Source organism: Macrotis lagotis, chromosome 8 (assembly GCF_037893015.1).
Source record: "Macrotis lagotis isolate mMagLag1 chromosome 8, bilby.v1.9.chrom.fasta, whole genome shotgun sequence".
Lineage (NCBI taxonomy): Eukaryota > Metazoa > Chordata > Mammalia > Peramelemorphia > Peramelidae > Macrotis > Macrotis lagotis.
This window is the reverse complement of record NC_133665.1, coordinates 149,020,112-149,029,792: the sequence shown is the minus strand read 5'-3', so window position 1 is coordinate 149,029,792 and position 9,681 is coordinate 149,020,112.

The window sequence follows — 9,681 nt, the reverse complement described above, 5'->3', positions numbered from 1 at the left end:
GCCTTAGTAATTGTGATTCTGGGGAAGTCACTTGTCTTTCATGTGATTCAGTTAGCTCTCTCATGTTAAGTCATAGGTAAGATGTAATATAGTTCAGTGAAGAGAAGTTTTCACATGTGTTTTCCCTAATCTGTATAAGTAACATATTATTTGAGTGTTTTCTAATCTTTTCCAACAAAAGGTTTTCATATTAGATTTCTTGGGCTGTGAGATTTACTGGTCACACTGGACACGGTCTTAAATATTTGTTTAATGCAAATGGGGAAGAATTCTGAATTTCCTTCAGGAAATTTCAGTACAAAATCACACTGAATGATGTAAGGCACAATGTGGTACATAGAGAGTTGACTTGTAATCCAGAAGACATAGATTCAAATTTGCCTCTGAGAACTAGTTTGTGATCTTGTGCAAAACTCAGTCTCCCTGAGACTCAGTGTCCACTTTAGATAATGCAGATAGAAATGGCATTTAATTAATGATTTTTGGAATATTACATGAAACCATGTCTATAGCGTGCTTTGTAAACTTAAGAAAATATTTCAGGGGTATTAAACCTGGGACCCATGAACTTATTTTACATTTTCATAATTACTTCATTATAATTAATTTCTTGTAAAATCCTACAAGTTTTGTTTTAAAGATTTAAAATATTCTGAGCAGTGCTCCAGAGACTTCATCAGACTGCCAAAGGGGTCTCTGATACCACCCCCCAAAAAAAAACCCAATTTGAACAAGTCAGTGTAAGGTATTATTATTTATTTTGTCACATTTGTGAATAAGCAGCATGAGAGATGAATAATATGGCATAGAAGAATGTAATTTTAGAGTTAGAAGCTTCATACATGATTAAGCCTAGGCTCAAAGTAGAGATGTAATCTATAAATCAATATTCAGTAAAGTGACTCACATTCTTCACGTGTACAATGCATTTTTTTGGTAATGTTCTCTGTCTCTTATTTGATCACAAACTTCTCTCCTCTCCATAGATCCTACAGGTAGACTATTTCTTATTCTCTTTATTGGTCTATATATCACCCATTATCTAAATCCTGTACCCATTTTGATCTGATTTTAGTAAAGGGTGTGAAGTGTGGGTCTATGCCTAGGTTTTGTCATAGTTTTCTATTTTCCCAGCAGTTTTTGTTGCATAGTGAGTTCTTATTCCAGAAGCTAATGTCTTTGGGTTTATCAAATAGAGAACTATAGTTACTTACTACTATTTCTTTTGCATCTAATCTATTCCACTGATCCGCTTCTCTATTTCTTATCTAGAACCAGAAAGTTTTCATGACAGCTGCAGTAGTTTTAGATCTGGTATGGCTAGGCCACCTTCCTTTGCATTTCCCCCCATTAATTCCCTCAATATTCTTGATCTTTTGTTGTTCCAGATGAATTTTGTTGCTACTTTTTTCTTGTTCTGTAAATTAGTTTTTTGGTAGTTAGATTGGTATGGAACTGAATAAATAATTTAATGTGGGCACAATTGCCATTTTTATTGGCAATTGACAATTATTGATCAGCCTGATGGTGTTCAATTAACAATTTTCCAATTCTTTAAATCTGATTTTATTTGTGTGAAAAATGTTTTGTCATTGTTCATTACATATATGTAGTTCATATCATTTCTAGATTTTCCTTGGCAGGTAGACTCCCAAGTATTTTATGTTGTCTACAATTATTTTGAATGGAATTTCTCTTTCTATTTCTTACTGTTGGTCTTTGTAGGTAATTTATAGAAATGCTGATGATTTATGTGGATTTATTTTATACTATACTACTTTGAAAAGGTAATTATATCAAGTAGTTTTTAAGTTGATTTTCTAAGGTTCTCTAAGTATACTATCATATCATTGGCAAAGAGTGAAAGTTTTGTTTCCTCCTTTCCTATGCTAACACTTTTTTTTGCAAGGCATTGGGAGTTAAATGATATGCCCAAAGTCAAACAGCTAGGTAATTATTAAATGTCTCAGGCTGGATTTGAACTTGGGTCCTCCTGATTCCAAAGTCATTACTCTATCCACTGTGCAACCAAACTGTCCCAAAGCCAACCGTTTTAATACAATAGTAAATAATAGTGGTGATAAGGAACATCTTTTCTTTACCCCGATTTTACTGGAAATGCTGCTAGTTTATCTACATTACATATAATGTTTGCTAGTGGTTTTTAGATATATACTGTTTCTCATTTTAAGATAAACTCCATTTATGTCTATGTTTTCTGGTGTTTTTAATAGGGATGAGTGCTGTATGTTGTCACAGACTTTTTAAGCATCTATTAAGGTATTCACATGATTTCTGCTAATTGTCTTATTAATATGGTGATTTATGCTGGTTGTTTTCTTAACACTGAACCATCCTACATATCTGGTATATATCTTACATGATCATAGTTTATTATTTTAGTGATAACTTGCTGTAATCTCTTCACTAAATTTTTTTTTAATTTTTACATCAATATTCATTAGGACATTGATCTGTAATTTTCTTTGCTTTGGCTCTTTCTGGTTTAGGTATAAAAACCAGTTGGTGCTATGAAAGGAATTTGGCAGAACTTCTTCATCTATTTTTTCAAATAGTTTACACAGAATTGGAATTGTTTTTAAATGGCTTTTAGAATTTACTTGTAAATCTAAGTCCTGGAAATTTTTTTCTTATGGAGTTTATTGATGGCTTCTTGCATTTCTTTTTTAGAAATGGGATTATTTAAGTATTTTATTCCTCTACTGTTAATCTGGGCAGTTTATATTTTTTGTAAATATTCATCCATTTCACTTATGTTCTTAGATTTGTTGGCAAATAGTTGGGCAAAATAGCTTTGAATTCTTACATAGATTTCCTCCTTATTGATAGAGCATTCATACTTTTCATTTTAGATGCTGAGAATTTAGTTTTCTACTTTCTTTTTTTCAAATCAATCTAAGCTAAGATTTATCTATTTTATTGTTTTTTAATAAAGCTTTCTCAATTTTATTAGTTCAATAGTTTTCTTACTTTCAATTATTAATTTCTTCTTTGATTTTTCAAATTTTCTAATTTAGTTTTTAATTTGTGACTTTAAATTTGTTCTTTTTCTAGCATTTTTAGCTGCAACCCCAATTCATTGATCTCTTTTTCCATTTTATTTGTCTAAGTATATAGAGAAATAAACATTTCCCTAATAATTGCTTTGATTATATCCCACAAGTTTTGTTATGTTGTCTCTTTGTTGTCACTGTCTTAGAGGAAATTATTGAATATTTCTATGATTTAGTGCTTGATGCATTCGATCTTTAAAACTAAATTATTTAGTTTCCAATTGACTTTTAGTCAACTTTTCATATTTCATGTAAGTTCATTGCATTATTATCTGAAAAGTATATACTTGACATTTTTGCAATTTTATATTTGATTGTAAGCTTTTTATGCCCTAATACCTGGTCAATTTTTGTGTAAGTACCATGTAACTCAGAGAATGAGATATATTCCTTTCAATCCTCATGCAGTTTTCTCCAGAGGTCTATCATATCTAACTGTTCTAACATTCTATTGACTTCTGTAACTTCTTTTTTGTTTATTTTGTGGTTAGATTTATCTAATTCTGAGAGAGGCATATTGAGGGTCCCCTACTAGTAAATATTTCCTGTTTATGTCTTCCTGTAACTCTGTGGGATCTCCTCCAAGAATATGAATGCTATACCACTTGGTGCATATATAATTAATATTGATATTACTTCATTGTCTTTTAGGAAGATGTACTTTCCTTACTTAACTCTTCTAATTAGTTTTTTTTTTTGCTTTTGCTTTGTTGGAGATAAGAATTGCTACCCCTGCTTTTTTCACTTCATCTTCTAGCCTTCTATCTTTACTCTGTATGCAGCAATCTGTTTCAAATGTGTTTCTTATAACCAATATATTGCAGAATTCTGGTTTTATTGCATACTATTTTCATTTAATTTTTTTTGTTTTTTTCTTTTCTCATTTCCCTTTTGTTTTGATACTTCATTCTCAGCATGAATAATATGGACATATGAGTAATGGAATTGTGCACATATAACCTATTGTGGGAGGGAGAAACATTTACAAAAATAAATGTTGAACATGTTCTGTCTTGATCTATGCTCATCATGGATGTAAATGTAAAGCATATATCAGATTACCTTCTGTGAGGGAGGGAGGGAGAAAAATTGTAAAACTCAAAAGCTTGCCAAAAAAATGATTGGTAGACGCTACCATTGTCCATAATTGGAAAACAAGTAAAATATTTATACAATAATAAAAAATTGAACATTATCTTTACATAAAATTGGAAAATAATTAAATTTATATAAATAGGAATTTTCATAGAAATATAGCAAAATATATAATTTTTATTTTCTTTAATCATTTTGAATTTAACAAATGAAACATTTAATGGGAAAGTTAAAAATACAGCTAAGAAGAATTGGGTCCAAATCCTACCTATGACATTGTCTATTTATGACATATTATTTAACCTCTTAGATTTCAGGCATTTTAAGAGATGATTTCCATTTATATGAGTTTCATTATCAGAATTTCTCACTAATGAAATAACGAATCTGGAAAAAGTTCATATTTTGATATATTAAAAGTTGTGGTCTTCTTAAATTTAGACCCTTAAGGAATCCATATTTCTAGAGATCTAAGTGTATAACAACCAATCTCAAATCAAAGCAGACTCTTGAATAAAATTTCCATGCATGTGAATAACCTGAGCCTCAGAAAGATTGATTGAAATACCTAAGATCATATTCCACTTTACATTCTTTCTGTTTCCTAAAGTGACCTCTCTATCATACTTACTCTAAAAACCAGAATTGGTATCTGACATTTCCAAAGTTATTTGACAGTTGCATGTTCATTATCTCATTGAATAGTACTCTCAAGTAGTTACCACCTGCCATTATTGTAATTCTCATTTTATAGTTGTGGAAAATGAAGTTCTAATTGTCTAATGCATAAATGTCTTGATCATAATCACAATAGTTAGTGTCAGCAGTGATTTGGAACTCTGATCTTGACTTTAAGTTTGTCATTCTATCCACAAGGTTATGCTATCCAATACTGTTGACAATCCTTTCCTCACATGACTAGCATGTCATGACTCTTTCTCACATATAATTTCTGTCTTTCTCCTTCCCATATGCTGAACTATATCTTTATTTTTCCCTCTGGTACAACTTTGGCTTTTCAAGTAGACTATAAATTCTTTGAAGGCAAAGATTTTTTTGGCTTAATAAATATGGTTGATTACAAATCACAGATTTCAATGATGGCAAAATCCTTTATGTCTCCAATTCTGGAAATACAGTAGGTATTTAAAAAGCCTTTGTTGAATTGAATTAAAAAATGGAAACATGACATCAAAATGGATGTCCTCAATTTACCTTCCATAACATCCCATTAAGAATTTCAGCAAATATGTGTCAGGTGCCTACCATGTGCATAGTACTGCTCACATTTAGCTTATATCTGTCTCTTATCTATTTGTTAGTTCCCATTTCACCTTTTTCTCTGTCACACTTTACTGGACTCAGTCCAACTCGGCTTGCCAATGATTATTTTCATTTATGGCATCTTACCTCTTATGAGTTCTGCATTTCACTCATTTGCAATCTGGCTTGTCTCTTTTTTTCCCTATCTCTATGCTTAAACTCAAGTCCACAGACACAATCCCTTCTTAATCCTTTCTTTCCTTCCTTTTTTCACTCTCTCTCTTCTGATAGTACTGCATACACTGCTGGGAAGCAATATAGGTTCAGTAATAAGGAGAAATAAATAGGATTCATATGAACTCATCATAAACCTGGTATTCAGAAACATTACAATGTATGTTCTCTCTCTCATAAAGTAATCCAATGTATTCTGCCTGTCACTGGCTGTGGAAAATTTGTATATGATTAAAAAAAATCCCTCATCTAGGAAACATCAGATGCTAGAATTTTCAATTCTATTTTCAAATCCATCTGTTTAACAAATAACTGTAATACTTTTCTGACAAAAGGTAACTTTAAGAAACCTAAATGTTAGCATGTGGGAAGATGTCAGTCTTGGGAATAATTTCCCAAATACCATTATTTCATAATCCCACTCTTCTCCCTTGTAGCAATGACTAAGCAAAATCTTCAGGGTCACATGCGAATATGTTTGAAAGAAACCCCCAACTCCTAAACTAGATGTCTTTAGAAGATTTAGTCCGTATGGGGAAATCTCAGGGTGGCAATTTCCTACACTGATATTTATCAATAGCTTCCTCCATAATTTAGGGGAGTTTAAGTGACTTGACCATTACTATCAAGCTAACATACATCAGAGGAAAGTTATGAAGCTAGAGATATCTGATACCTAAACCTAAACCTTGGATATTAAGTTATACTGCTTAAATACAATAGGGAATATAATTGTGTGTTATAAAAATGTATTTTAGAGCTCCCTTTAAACAGTGAGATCCTCTAGGACAGATAATTAACTACCAAACTGTACACATTAGGATGAAGCTGTTGTATCCTCAAATGGCACTAAAGATAGGAGTCTCTGGATCATGATTTCCGCCTGTTGCAGAAAAATAGAACCTATGACAAGGATGTCAGCAGCCACATTACTTAACCTAGAATTTATATGTGACAGGAATCTCTATATCTGAAAAGTGGCTATACTGGCTACATTGGCTCAGCTCAGTCTACTTTTAGATATCTCTAATTGCTATAAAGTTTTGTTTTATTCTATTTTCTGTATTTCTTGATGGGCACCCATTCCTCTAAATTCTGGGGTTAAATAGAAAAGTCTAATTGCTATTTCACATGAAGATTGTTCAGATATTAGAAGACAACTATAATGTCCCTCTCCACATTAAATATTCATCTACTGAATTCTTTCAAGAGTTCTTGGGGCAGCTAGGTGGCACAATGGAGAAAGTACTAGTCCTGAAATCTAGAAGACCTGAGTTCAAATGTGACCTCAGACACTTAATAATTGCCCAGCTGTGTGACCTTGGGGAAGTCACTTAACTCTGCCGCCTTGATAAATAAAATTTTAAAAAAAGAGTTCTTTATAAGATATGAACAAGCCCCTTAACCATACTGGTTGCCATCCTCTGGATGCTTTCAACCAGTGTTCTTTTTAATCTGTAGTGCCCAGAATTGAACATAATGTTTAGTGATGAAGGAGGCAGTGTAAAGTGTGACTATTATCTCCTTATGCCTAACAGTTACGATTTTTTTAAAAGCCAAATCTCAAATGAACTTTTTTTTGGATTAGTAAAATAACAGGCCACTAAAAACCCCTGATCTCTTTTAGTCAAATGGTTCTCTATGTCTCTCCTACTTTGTACTTATATAGTTGATATTTTTATAAATATTTAAAAATAATTTGCAACCATTGTAACTAAAAATTTACATTTTTCCCTAATGAATTTTCTCTTATTATATTCACAGTGATGTCAAACTCAATAGAAATGAGAATATTGAAAATAGATAAGGATCTCTGTGGGTTGGACATTGATTAATGAAATGCAAAATTATTATCTGTTTCATTATATTTTTCTTTATTTTGTTAAATATTTCTCAATTATATTTCAGTTAGGATTAAGCCACAATCAGAAATGCTGTGAGCTGAATGTGCATTGGAGGGCAAGGATTAGATAGTTTTGCTCTAGCCTTTTTTGAATCTGATACTGTTTTCCATTTGTTAGTTTTCTCTCTCAGTTTCCTGTACTCCACTTATTTGATCCTTTAATTAAATCATTGATGAAAATATTGCATAACATATTGTTGAGGTTTTCTACTGGACACCCCTTGCCAGAATGATAGTGTACCATTACCAATTACTCTGCAGATGTATTTATCTAATCAACTCTGAATCTATCTCAATTAATAACTCCTTTCTATATCTTTCCATCTTTTCCTCAAGATCACAAGATATTTTTATGAAAAGCTTTGAAAAAATCTGGAAAAACTTCCCAACTCTTCATTAGCTATATCAACAAAGGGCATGAGAATAAATTGGGCAAGTCTTTCTCTTGATGAAATCATATTCTTTGTAATCATTGCTTTTCATTCTACATGTTCACCCATCTATTTAATAATCTTTTCTAGAATTCATATACATGCAAATATGTATATGTGTGTATGTATTCTCCCATCTTTTGAAAAATCAGAATATTTACCTTTTTCTATCCTTCTGGTAGCTTTCCTATTTTGTGTATTCTTTTAAATAATACTGATCAGGGTTCGGCTGTTGCATTGGCCAATTCTTTCATTTGCAAAGTTCATATGATTAGGTGACTTGAATTCGTCAAGATGAGGTGCTTTAAAATTTTTTTTCTTGGATAGGTGCTTCCTTATTGTCACCTTCCTCATAGTGACTATCTACTTTTTTGTTAATCATTTTGTCTTCCTTTTCTGGTGCAGTGTTCAAACAGAGAAAACAGGAACAAAACACAAAGTTGCAGCTGTTTTTTTTTTTTCTCTCTCTTATCAGTTAGCATTGCTGCACCCACTCCTGTTTCCCATCATACTCTTTTTCTAATATAAATTAAAAAACAAAACAAATATTTTTGTTCTTACCTTTCCTTGCTAGACTCTGTTCATTTTGAATTTTAGCTCTCTTGATGGCATTTTTTATCTTTCTGTGCTAAGCCTCTTATATTCCAGATGCGTTTAACTATGACTTCCCCAGCATACTGCATCTGGTCAGTTATAGGGTAAAGAATAGAACTTAGTTCATCTAGCTCCCAGTTGAGTACTTTTATCATTAAGTTGTTCTATAGTAACTCAAGAGAAAATCTGAAATTAGAGTATAATGTAATTTAAGCATGGTGAAGTGGCAAGAATTTTCACTAGAAATATAGATTCTAGCTCTGTTACTTATCCTTGGTTGGGCAGATCACTTAATTTCTTTCTGAGTCTCAGTTTCTCCATTTATGAAGTGATGGGGGGGCAACATTTTCCAGATCTAATTTTTATTATTTTAAATTTCTAGGAATATACATTTATACAGAAATCTGCCTGTAGAGTAAGGCATAGTTATATCCTAGGAACACTTTGCAGAGAAGTAGAAATGGACATTTTCATTTGTCAGTAATCCACCTAATTATGCAGACTATAATCCTCCACCAGGGGTCCTTGGCATACCCATAAGTAGTCTTCCTTATCCTCTCTGAAGCTTGAGTGGCTACCAAAAGTGCATGAATCTTGTTCTTTAGCGATTACTTTCTCTTGTTATATAAGCAACCCACTTTCCTGTCTATCATCACTCTGATGATTTGTTTTATGCCACTATGAAACTACAATTCAAACCTGCTTTTTTTCACTAATTCCATGTATCTCCATTGCCTTTTGAATGACCCTCAGCTTTATTATTTTGAAGACTATGGTATTCCACAACTTGCAGCTATCTAACAACACTTGTTGGTCTTTAAAAGTGGGGGGGGGAAAGGGGGTCTTTATATTCTGATGAAAACCTTTGATTAATGCCTTTTCACATTTATACTTACAATGTTATGCTCATGGTAACAACAGTTTTGTGTTGGGCTGCTAGTTTTTTCCTCCAGGATGAATAAAGATGTGAAGTGAAGCATAGGGAACTCAAATCAGAGTTCAGCATCACTTTCCTTTTATTCCACAGCACATCATCACTTTTTACTTGTTAACCTGAGACTCTTTAAAAATGGATAATGCTCAGCTG